This window comes from Elephantulus edwardii, unplaced genomic scaffold (assembly GCF_000299155.1).
Source record: "Elephantulus edwardii isolate Elephantulus edwardi_28Jun2011 unplaced genomic scaffold, EleEdw1.0 scaffold00234, whole genome shotgun sequence".
Lineage (NCBI taxonomy): Eukaryota > Metazoa > Chordata > Mammalia > Macroscelidea > Macroscelididae > Elephantulus > Elephantulus edwardii.
In genome coordinates this window covers 4,104,527-4,117,572 of record NW_006399984.1, presented here as the reverse complement: position 1 = coordinate 4,117,572, position 13,046 = coordinate 4,104,527, and the positions used below count along the sequence as shown (strand labels likewise).

The following is a 13,046-nucleotide window of genomic DNA, read 5'->3' as shown; positions in this document are numbered from 1 at the left end:
CATTCTTCACAGAGTCAGTCACAGTTTGTTATGATCCACACAGTCAAACACCTTTGCATAGTCAATGAAACACAGATAGACATTCCTCTGGTATTTCCTGATTTCAGCTAAGATCCATCTAACATTAGCTACAATATCCCTAGTACCACAGCCCCTTCTAAACCCAGCCTGGACTTCTGGCAGTTCTCTGCTGATGTGTTGTTCCAGTCGTTTTTGGATAATCTTTAGTAGAATCTTGTTTGCATGTGAAATTAATGATACTGTTCTGTAGTTTCCACACTCTGTTGGGTCACCCTTCCTTGGGATGGGAACAAATATAGATCTCTTCCAGTCAGGTGGCTAGGTGGTTGTTCTCCAGATTTCTTGGCACAACTTTGTGAGCATGTCCAGGACAACATCTGTTACCTGAAATATGTCAATTGGTATACCATCTATTCCTGGGGCCTATTACAAAAGTATAATGAGGAACTTCCTAAATATAATTAAAAGCATATACTCTAAAAGTTGTTGGTAGCTTGGTGGTAAGAAACTGTGCTGCAAATAATGCTGTTTGAACCTTTAGCTGCTTAATAGGAGACGCATGAGCAATCTCCTCCCATGCATTAACTTCCTCTGAAAACCTGCCAGAGGGTCAGGTATGGGTCAGTTCTGACTCGACAGTACACAGCAACAACAAAAATACTCTAAAACAACAGTCAACATCATTATCAATGGAGAGGTATTAGAAGCATTACCCCTGAGGGCAAGGACCAGGCAAGGATGCCCACCGTTACCAAGATTCTGCGGAAGATCATCCAAAAATGATTGGAGCAGTATGTCAACAGAGAACTGCCAAATGTGCAGATTGAATTTAGAAGAGGTAATGGTACTAGGGATATTATAGCTAATGTTAGATGGATCTTGGCAGAAAGCAGAGAGTATCAGAGGAACGTCTATCTGTGCTTCATTGACTATGCAAAGGCTTTTGACTGTGTGGATCATAACAATGGCTGACTCTGAGAAGAATGTGAATCCCAGAACATTTGATTGTGCTTATGCGAAACCTATACTTGGACCAAGAGGCAGTCGTCAGAACAGAGCAAGGAGACACTACATGGTTCAAAATCAAGAAGGGGGTCCACCAGTGATGTATTATGTCTCCATACCTTTTCAATCGGTATGCAGAACAGATCATCTGAGACACTGGTCTGTACAAGAAGGAATCAGGATTGGTGGAAGAGTAATCAATAACCTGTGTTATGCAGGTGATACAACCCTGCTTGCTGAAACTAAGGAGGACCTGAAGCACTTGCTGCAGAAGGTCAGGGATGCAGCCTTCAATATGGATTGAAGCTCAACATCAAGAAAATCAAGATTCTCACCACTGGGCCAATTGGCGCATCAGTATGGATGGTGAAGAGATTGAGATAGTTAACAGTTTTAGTTTGCTTGGCACCACAGTCAACACTCTTGGTAACAGCAGCCAGGAAATAAAGAAATGAATTGCATTCAGAAAGTCAGCTGTCAGGGACCTCTCCAGAGTACTGAAGAGCAACGATGTCAGGCTGGAGACTAAGGTGTGCCTGATCCAGTCTGTAGTCTTCGCAATTACATGCTATGCATCAGAGAGTTGGACAGTGAATAGGGATGATAGAAAGGAAATTTATTTTGAGCTGTGGTGCTGGAGAAGAGTGTTGAATATACCATGGACTGCTAGGAGAACAAACAAGTTTGTCCTGGAGAGAGTAAAGCTGGAATGCTCCTTGGAGTCAAGGATTCTGGGGCTTTGTCTGACATACTTTGGGCATGTTGCAAGGAGGGACTGGTACTTGTTTGGGAGAGTGGAGGGACGGCGCAGGAGAGGAAGACCCTCCATGAGATGGATCAGTTCTGTTATTGGGGCGGTGGGAGTGAGTGTGTTGGAGCCGGTGAGGTTGGCATAGCATAGAGCAGGGTTTAGGGCTCTTGTACATATAGGGTCGCTATGAGTCACAAGTAACTCAATGGCACATAACAACAGCAACATTCAGTATTTTAGTGGAAGTCATAATGCAAGCAGTAAGGCAAGAGAAGAAAATAAGCATTCAATTTGACAAAGAGGAGGTAAAACTATATATGCAGATGATATGATTGTTGTTATTGTTAGGTGCTGTCAAACTGAGTATGACCTATGAACAACAAATCTGAACCCTGCCCTTATCCTGTGCCATTCTCACACCTACTACACTCTAGAGCCCATTGTGGAAGTCACTGTGTCAGTTTGCCTTGTAAGGCTCTTCCTCTCCTTCACCAACCCATTATGCCTTTTAAGCATAATAGAAAGAATTCTCCAAGGGACCCCCTCTCCTGGCAACATGCCCAAAGTATGTGAGGCAAAGCTTCATCATCTTTGCCTCCAAGGAGCTCTCTGGCTGCATTTTCTCCATGACATATTTGTTTGTTATTTTGACAGTCCATGGAACATTCATTATTCTTCTCCTACACCACAGCTCAAAGGCATCAATTCTTCTGTCATCTTTATTCATTGTCCAGCTATCAGATGCATAGTAAGTTATCAGAAAGACCATGACCTGAATCAGACACATCTTAATCCTTAAACTGACATCATTGCTCTTCGATAATTTGGAGAATTTGCAAACTTTCAAAATGCTATATGTCCCCTGATTTCCCAACTGATGGTACCAAGGGTGTTGATTGCAGATTCAAGCAAGATGGAGTTGTTGACAGCGTTGATCTTTTCTCCATGTATCATGATGTTGCCTGTTGGTGCAGTGGTGAGAATTTGTGTTTTCTTGATGTTGAGATGCAATCCATACTGAAGGCTGTATATTTTTGTAATATGCAACAATTGCTCCTGCTCACTTGGAGCAAGCAAAGTTGTGTCATCTGCATAATGCAGATAGCCTCCAATCTTTCTTTGCATGTTTTTGTTTCTATAGCTTTATTATTCTATGAATATTTCTTTTTTTATTGATTTGCTTACAAAGTTGATAAAATTTTTTTTCACACTGTTCTTCATTCACATTGTGTTTCATATAGTCATTCTCCTGCATTACTTTTAAAAATTAGTCACCGGTCTGGAGATTCACGGCCGGGCTGCTGCATTCCCGCTGGACCATGGCAGCGGCGCCTCTGAAAGTGTGCATCGTGGGCTCCGGGAACTGGGGTTCAGCTGTTGCCAAAATAATTGGCAATAATGTCAAGAACCTTCAGAAGTTTGCCTCCCGGGTCAAGATGTGGGTCTTTGAGGAAACGGTTAATGGGAGAAAACTGACCGACATCATAAACAGTGACCACGAGAATGTGAAATACCTCCCAGGACATAAGCTGCCGGAGAATGTGGTTGCCGTCCCAAACCTCAAAGAGGCCTTGCAGGACGCCGACCTGCTTGTGTTTGTCATTCCTCACCAGTTCATTCACAGGATTTGCGACGAGATCACGGGGCAGGTGCCCAAGAAGGTGCTGGGGATCACTCTCATCAAGGGGATAGACCAGGGCCCCGAAGGGCTGAAGCACATCTCCGACATCATTCAGGAGAAGATGGGCATTGACATCAGCGTCCTCATGGGAGCCAACATCGCCAATGAGGTGACGGCCGAGAAGTTCTGCGAGACCACCATCGGCAGCAAAGTGCTGGTGAATGGCCCTCTCTTCAAAGAGCTCCTGCAGACTCCCAACTTCCGGATCACAGTGGTCAGTGACGCTGACACTGTTGAGCTGTGGCGCTCTGAAGAATATCGTGGCCGTGGGAGCTGGCTTCTGCGATGGTCTACACTGTGGGGACAACACCAAGGCTGCGGTCATCCGCCTAGGCCTCATGGAGATGGTCTCGTTCGCCAAGATCTTCTGCAAGGGCCAGGTGTCCACGGCCACCTTCCTGGAGAGCTGCGGGGTGGCCGACCTCATCACCACGTGCTACGGGGGCCGGAACCGCCGGGTGGCAGAGGCGTTCGCCAGGACGGGCAAGACCATTGAAGAACTGGAGAAGGAGATGCTGAACGGACAGAAGCTCCAGGGACCTCTGACGTCTGCCGAGGTGTACCGCATCCTCAAGCAGAAGGGCGTGATTGACAAGTTTCCGTTGTTTACTGCGGTCTGTCAGATCTGCTACGAAGGGAAACCCGTCCAGGATATGCTGTCCTGTCTGCAGTGCCATCCAGAGCACGTATGAAGTGACCCGGGCTCAGTCGGGCAGCTTCTGCCTATCCAGTCAGCTTTTAAGATTCCGATGGAAGCAGGACCTGGCAGGATGACGTCTGCCTGGCTGGAATCCCACCATGGACTCGATGAATTTCCACGGGCTGCTTTCTGAGTGGTGAGAGGCTCAGGCAGACAGCCCAGCCGCTAAACACACGCACAGACGTGCTCACGTCTCATGCCGCAGGCGCTCCTAGGAACCAAATTAAAGCTCCTTTTTTTAAAAAAAGTCACTCTTGAAAACTTCACACTCTGGTAGCCCTGCAAGGTTGGAAGTATCCCAACTGAATTGTTTTAGATCTAATGCGCTTGTGTTAGAGTGGGGGGACTTTGTTTTCTTCTCATTCTTTCCATGTTAGCATGTAACCAGCATTAACCCAGTGGAGCAGAGGAAGAGTGCATTCAAAGATCAGCGTACTGTAACTTTTAATCACTGTCTCAAAGCCAGCGTCATCAGCGACTTCGATTGTGAGTTGATTTAAAAAAAACAAAACCAAACCGGTGTGTGGGCTGCAGGCTATCGTGCACTGGCCTCGTTCCCGCGTCACCAGGGGACTAACGCTGGTCTGTGGCGGCGAAAAGCCAGATTACTGCACACCCAGAACCAGGGCTGCTTCATCCACACCTGCACCGAGTGTGAGCACCACATGGAGGCGCTGGGAGTGCACTGTGTGTGAGGACTACAGCTTGTTTATCACCTGCTAAACATCTAAGAACCACAATCAGAAGATGGAGAAACATGGCCTGATGATCCAGCGCCGCATCCAAAACCTGACCCACGCCTGCCAGTGCTCCTGCCCTCCTGCAAGAAGATGAAGCAGGTTGTGCAGCACATCAAGGGTTGCAAGCAGAAGACCATTGGTAGGTGCCCCACCTCCAGGCAGCTGGTCGCCCTCTGCTGCTACCACGCCAAGCACTGCCAGGAGAACAAGTGCCCTGTGCCCTACTGCCTGGAAATCAAGCAGAAGCTCCGGCGGTGGCTGCTGCAACGGCTGCTGAAGCACCATCTGTAGCAGGCCCAGATGCTTCGCAGGAAGCTGGCAAGCATGCAGTGGTCCAGGCTGGGGGGCCAGCAGTACAGTTTGCTATCCCCAACGCCCACCACACCAACCACCCCACAAATCCCATAGCCCCTGACCAACATCTCAGACAAAGCTCCTTCCTCTCAGCAGCTGCCTTCCTACTTCCCTCAAACTCAAGCTGCTGTTCCAATTTGTCAAGGCAAGGTGCCTGGCCAGGTGACCCCTCTGACAGCCTCCTCAGATTGCTCAGCCCCCCCTCCCTGGACCCCCACCTGTAGCAGTGCACATTGCCGTACAGATTCAGAGGGCAGCTGAGACGCAGCACTAGATGGCCAAACACTATGCCTTCACAGTTGAAAGACATCTAGAGATGACAGTAGATGATGCATCAGCAGGGAGCAGGGCCAGGCACAGGCTTTTGAATGGCCAACCATAACCATTCCTTCAGCGCATTCAAGTTAGCTAACCTCTACAGCAGTACCAGCAGCAGATGCAACAAGGGAATATGGCCAACTTCCCCCAATTTGGGCGCTGATGCTGGAGAAAGCCTGTAGGCTGACCAGCAGTTACCTGTCCAGCAGCAGATGGGGTCCCTTGTTCAGCCCACTTCCATGAGCCCCCAGCAGCTCATGCTCCCAAACCAGTCCCAATCCCCACACCCTCAAGACCAGCAGATCCCATCTTCTCGATTTTCTATACTGAGAACAATTTTTTAAAGTCTTTTTTAGCTTAAATAATTTTCATTGAAACACATTAAAAACTGCAGTAGGCATTTGTGGTTTAAACCAAACCTACAAGACGCACCTGAAGGATGAGAAAATAAATATAAAGAACCTATATATGTTATGGCTGGTAGCCACCAACTCTTCTCTGTGTGTGTGTGGTTCAAGTGTGCGCTGGGAGGAGGCTACGGCCTGCAACAGCCACATTATATTAATAGTTATTTACTGGTGTAGATGATTGACATTTCTCCCTATTTTCTCACTTTATGGAAGAGTAAAAAAAATAAACTTTTCTAATACCAGAGGAAAACTGTTCAAGTTAAATTAAAAATTATATTCTCTCTCTATATAAATATAAAAATACCAGTTTTCTCTGCTGGGTGCAAAGATCTTGATTCTTTTAAAAATGTAAGAAAAAGAGGAAAATACCCAACCCTCTAACCCTCTTCCAACCCTCAAGTAAACATTTTGTGCACCAGAAAATTTTTCATTTTGTAAGTCTCACCATAAAACGTCAAGTATTAAAATAATTTGTACATGTAGAAAGAAATGCTTTTTTCAAAATAAACAGCGGCAGCTGCCAAATTGATTGGATATATACATACATACATATGTGGTGTTTTCTATTTCTTGAAAGATTTTTTCCTTTATTTTTACATCTAACAAAGGGACAAGTTAAAAAGAGAGTAAGAAATTATTTCAGTGGGATGATTTTGACACGTAGAATGTCCCTGGGGTTTCTTTACTTGCTTTCTTCCTCCTCACCTTGGCCCCCCACTTTTCTGTAAAACTTTAAAATAGCAGAAACCCTCCACTGTTATAAATCATGTATCATAAAGTTGATTGTTTAGAAATAGGAACTTTGGATCACTGTATAGACTGTTAAATTTGATTTCTTATTACCTGTTGTTAAATAAACTCTGAAACACACACACACACACACACACACACACACACACAAACACACACACACACACAAAACCCAAAACAAAAAACCCCAGATGTTTTTATTAGCAAAAAAAAAAAAAAATTAGTCACCGTTCGACCTTGCCCATAATTACCCTGTCTTTTCACCTGGATCCTTCCTATTTCCTTCTCCCCCTCCCTTCACCCACTGAACTCTGCAACCCTGTGGTTTCACCCCTACTGATCTTAACCCCTTTACTCTCACCCTTTCCCCCTCAAGTTCCCATACATGTTTTGCTAGTTTTCCTTCTAGAAGTGGCATAATAGGCAATAAATGTGAAGGATGTGGATAGGTGGGAGTTCTCATACACTGTTGGTGGGACAGTTTGACATTTCCTCAAAAAGCTGAACATAGAAACTCTATAAGATCCAGCTATTCCACTCCTAGGTATATACCCCAAGAAAATTAGAACTGAGACACAAATGAAAATCTGTACACCAATGCTCATAGCAGCGTTACTCACCATTGTAAGAACATGGACATAGTTCAGATGTACAACTACTACTGAATGGATTGTGAGATTGTGGTACATTCACACAATGGAATACTATGCAGCACTAAGGAGCAATGATTTGGAAAAAATACTACATAACATGGGAGAGACAGGAGAGCATTATGCTGAGTAAACTAACTCAGTCTCATAAGGACAAACACTGCATAAGACCATTATTGTAAAAATAAAAGGATAACTAGTAAAACACGTATGAGGACCCAGGGAGAAAAGAGTTGGGAGCAGAGAGGTGAGGATGAGTAGGGGCAAAACAACAGGGCTGCACAATTTGATGAGTGGAGGAAGGGAGTAAAGGAAATGGAACAATCTAGTGGGGAGCTGAAATGATTGGGTAATGATGGACAAGGTCCAATGGTGATTGATTTTACAAAACATAATGCATGGGAATGATTTTATGGAATACAATATAAATGAAGAATAATGCAAAATTAATGTATATAAAATTTGTGAGGAAAGCAATATAAATTAAAAGCTTAGTTAAATTTCTGTGCTTGTTGCAGAAGGTCAGTGACTGCACCTCTAAATAGTGATTGAAACACAACATCAAGAAAACAAAGATTTTTACCACTATGCCAATTTGCAGCATCGTGATTGATGGTGAAGAGATTGAGATTGTTAATAGCTATAGTTCACTTGGCTCTACAATCAACACTCTTGGTACCAACAGCCAGGAAATCAAAAGACAAATTGCACTGGGAAAGTCTGCTGTCAGGGACACCTTCGGAATACTGAAGAGCAACAATATCAGCTTGGAGACTAAGGTGCACCTCATCCAGGCCATAGTCTTTGCAATTACTTGCTTAGTGTCACAAAGCTGGACAGTGACCAAGAATGATAGAAAGAGAATTGACCTGTGGTGCTGGAGAAGAATACTGAATATATCATGGACTGCTAAGAGAACAAGCAGGGTTGTCCTAAAGAAGGTGAAACCAAGCTGCTTCTTGGAGACAAGGATTCTGAAGCTTTGTCTGGCATACTTTGGACATGTTGCAAGGAGGGAACAAGTCCCTGGAGAGCAACATCATGCTTGGAAGGTGGAGGACAGCACAAGAGAGGAAGACCCTTGATGAGATGGATTGATTAAATGACAGGTCAAGGGGTAAGTCTGTCAGAGACAATAAGGTTGTCACAGAATAGACCAGGGTTTAGGACTGTTGTACATAGGGTCACAGGCGACTTGACGACACAAAACAAAAACGAATAAACAAAAAAACCCTTAAAAGTAGAAACTCCTTATAACCCAGCTCTTCCACTGCTAAGCATATACCCCAGAGAAATTAGAGCTGAGAAACAAATGGGGATTTGTACACCAGTGTTCATAGCAGCGGTATTCACCATCACAAGAACATGGAAACAGCTCAAATGTCCAACCACAACTGAACGGATTGAGAAATTGTGGTACATTCATACAATGGAATACTGTGGAACACTCAGGAGGAATGATTTCGAAAATTACTGCATAACATGGGAGTTGCTGGAGAGCATTATGCTGAGTGAACTAACTTAGTCTCATAAGGACGAATACTGCATAAGATCATTATTGTAAAGATAACCTCTGATCTTAATGCTGCATTCTTCTTCATAGAGTCTGTTGTTGTTGGTGCCGTCGAGTCGTAGATGACTCATAGCGACCCTATGAACTAACAGCCTGAGCGCTGTTCGTACATAGAGTTTCCAGAGGCAGGCCATTTCGGAAGTGGGTGCTGCTCCTGCCTTCAGGCTTGTTTTAGAGTCTAGTGTTAAGTAATGGAGAGAGAATGTAACCCTGACATACTCCGTACTTAATTTTAAACCATGTAATATTCTCTTACTCTGTGCACACAACAGCCTCTTGGTCTAGATCTAGTTTCATGTGAGCACAATTAAGTGTTCTGGGATTCCTTTTCTTAACATAAGCCATAACTTGTTATGATCCACACAGTCAAATGCCTTTGCATAGTCAATAAAGCATAAATAGAAATTCTTCTGGTATTCTTTATTTTAAGCCAGGATCCATGTGACATCAACAGTATCCCTGGTGCCATGACTTCTTCTAAATTCTGCTTGAGTTCCCTATCTATATAATGTCCTAACCATTTTTGAATGATCTTCTACAGTATTTTGCTTGCATGGGATATGACTTATATTGTTTGATAGTTTCCATGTTCTATTAGATCACCTTTCTTGGGAATGGGAACAGATATGGGCCTTTTCAAATCCATTGGTCAAACAACTCTCCTCCAGATTTCCTGGCATAGACTGATGATCACACACAGGGCTTCATGTTAATTGAAACAAGTCAATTGGTATCCCATTGATTCCTGGCACCATATTTTTGGCCAGTGCCTTCAGTGCCATTTCAGCTTCTTCCTTCATTACCGTTAGCTCCTCCTCATGTGATACTTCTGAGATTTTTCAGTGCCATTAATTTTTTTGATACATTGACTCTGTGTATTCCCTCCATCTTCTATTGATGCTTCCTAAATCATTCAACATATTGACCCAACACTATTGTGTTTCAATATTGCCACTCAAGCCTTAAATTTGTGTTTCAGTTCTCTCCACTTGAGAAATACAGAGTGAGTTCCTCCCTTTTTATTGTCCAGTTCTGGCTTTCAGCATATTGAGTATAACAGTTTATTATTTCTTCCAGAGATGCCTTTTGAAGTCTTCTGCTAAGTTCTTTTACTTTTGCATCTTTTCTCTTTGTTTTTGGCTTCTCGACACTTTAGTGCAATTTTCAGTCTCTTCTGACATCCATTTCCTGTATTTCTCTCTCCTCTGTCTTTGTAAGGGAAGTATCTTACGTCTACTCAATAAAATACTTGTCTGTCACATATTGTTCTAAAACTAAACATCCAAATTAAGACAGAATAGGAAGAAGGATTGGCCATCCACTCTGAAATATAACAGGCCTTTGAAAACCCTGTGTACAGTAGAGCACACTTAGACTAACAGATATGGTAACTGAGGCTGAGCCCTCAAATTTGGAAACCCAAAGAAGGAGGAACACTTGTAAGGAGAAATAATGATTGGAATGTGGCAGGTGAGAAGCATGAATTCAGGAAAACTAGACACTGTTAAGAAAGAAATGGAACTCATAAATATTGACATATTAGGCATTGTAAAATGAAATGGATGCTGGCATAGGACATTTTGAATTGGACGATCATATGCTCTACTATGCTGGAGATGAAAAGATGAGGAAAAAAATTGAATCGATTTCATAAGGCCATTTTTAGATCCATCTTGAAATACAATATTGTGAGTTGTTGATTGTCTTCAAGGTGAGTACAACTCATAACAACCCTATGAACAAAAGGCTTGAAGCCCCTCTACAACCATCAACATTTATCAAAGTTCATAGAGTTTCAGAGGCATGTTATTTTAGGATGTGATGCTACTCCTGCTGACAGGATAATATCCATACGCATACAAGGAAGACCTGCCATTCAAATGTATGCACCAACAATGAGAACAAAGAGAAGGAAATAGACTATTTCTGCCCACTGTTGCAGTCAGAAATGGATTGAATATGAACATACATTTATAATAATGGGTGACTGGAATGTGGAACTTGGGAACCAGGAAGAAGGATCAGTAGTAGGATAATATGGATTTAGTAACAGAAATGAGGCTAGAAATAGAATGATAGGATTCTGCACAATCAATGGTTTATTCATAGCAAATACGTTTTAAAGAAATACAAATGCATGCTGTAAACATGGATTTCACCTGATGGGATGCACAGGTATCAGATCGATTACATCTGTGGAAGGAATCCTTGGAGAAGTTTCATATCAGCAGTGAAAACTAGGCCAGGTGCTGATTGTGGAACAGACCATCAATTACTCAAATCCAACTTTAAAGAAAGTTAAATTATATCCACAGAAATAAAAATTTGATTTTGAGTCTTTCTCCCCTGAATTTAAAAAACAACTCAGGAGTAGGTTTGAGGCCTTGAACACTAATGGACAAAGACCAGAAGGGCTGTGGGAAGATATCAAGAATATCGTTTAATGAAGAATGCAGAAGATCATTACATAGAAGGAAGAAGAGACCAACATGGATGTCAGGAGACACTCTGAATATTGCTCTAGAGTGCTGAAAAGCCAAAGCAAAAGGAAGAAATCAAGAATTTAAGGAGTTGAACAGAAGATTTAAAAGGGCAGCTCAGGAAGACAAAACAAAGCATTAGGGACTTGACTAATCTTGCAGTGGCTTCAGCAGTGCCATGTCTTTCTGCTGCTTCTTTGAGGGCGAGATTTACCAGAACCACTTTGAGCCGGGCGTGTACGGGTGTGCCAAATGTGGCTATGAGCTGTTCTCGAGCCACTCCAAGTATGCTCACTCCTCTCCCTGGCCAGCATTCACCGAGACCACCCACACAGACAGCGTGGTCAAGCGCCCGGAGAACAATCGACCTGAAGCTTTAAAGGTGTCCTGTGGAAAATGTGGCCACGGGCTGGGCCACGAGTTTCTGAACGACGGCTCCAAGCAGGGACAGTCCCGATTCTGAATATTTAGCAGCTCTCTGAAGTTCATCCCCAAAGGCAAGGAAACTTCTGCCTTCCTGGGGAAGTAGGTGGGCAGCTCACATTCCCTGAGTGGCCATATGCGTTATTTTAATGGGAGCCCACTTCCATTGAGATGTGGAGGCTGAGGCTGGGGCTGGAATCGCAGGGACACAGGAGACATCTCCTAGTAGCCCACACCCCTCAGGTTGGGGTCAGGAGTCTGAGCTTGACCTTGGCCTTGGAACCTTCAGGGCTCAGCTCCTTTCTTTTGTTGGTTTGCACTCACCTCTGTGTTGCCCAGCTTCTAGGGGTGTTCCAGCCCTTTCCAAGGCCAGAGAGGCCATCCCAGTCAACTCCTCCAGCTCTGGTCACTGAATGATTTGCTCTGGTCAAACTCTTCCAGGCCCGCCAGAGTGCTGATAACTCATGACCTGCTGGGGGAGCAGGTCAACGGCACAATCCTGACTCCGACCCGGAGAAGTGGACCCTTCAATCCCAGACCCTAGTCTGTTGCCATGCCCAGATGGGACCTTGGGGACCTATCCTAGTCCTAGTTCACGCATCAAAGTCTAGCCACGGGAGGAAACAATAAACCAAGATCACTCAAAAAAAAAAAAAGCATTAGAGTGAAATGTGCAAGGAACTGGAGTTGGAAAATCAAAAGGCCTGAACTCACTCAGCATTTATTAAGCTGAAGGAACTAAAGAACAAATTCAAGTCACGAGTTTTAATGCTTAAGTATGCTATGAGCAGAATACTGGATTCAGGAAGCATTTAAAGAAGATTTAAGGAGTCATTGTACCAAAAAGAATTGTCTGACATAGAAGAATTTCAAGAAACAACATATAATCAAAAGGCAATGGTGCCGGCGCTGGCTGAAAATCGTCTGTGACTTCATCCATAGCCACTGGTGAGAGCACCCAGAGCCATCAGGGGCTTTAAGCTCGTTGCCCACTGCTGTGGTGTGGACAGCTGAAATCCAGGCCCCGACAGGCACCTTGGGTGGGGGGGAACCCCCAGACTCTACTTCATGCTCTGCTGGAGAAGGAGGGGCAGTCTCCTGTACCAGTCAGATCCAATTTGACGGTACACACACACACACACACACACACACACACACACTTTTCCTTCTTCTTTTTTTAAAAAAGACTA

At 43.9% G+C, this 13,046-nt stretch overlaps 1 protein-coding gene and 2 pseudogenes across 1 annotated transcript in view; all 3 read left to right on the top strand.

Moving 5' to 3' along the window:
* The window catches only part of BLVRA (biliverdin reductase A), a 158,619-nt gene that overhangs the window by 43,193 nt on the left and 102,380 nt on the right, over positions 1–13,046 (top strand). The gene's annotated exons all lie outside the window — the stretch shown is intronic.
* Positions 3,097–4,150, top strand: LOC102854499 (annotated as a pseudogene).
* On the top strand, positions 11,612–11,962 carry LOC102862498 (annotated as a pseudogene).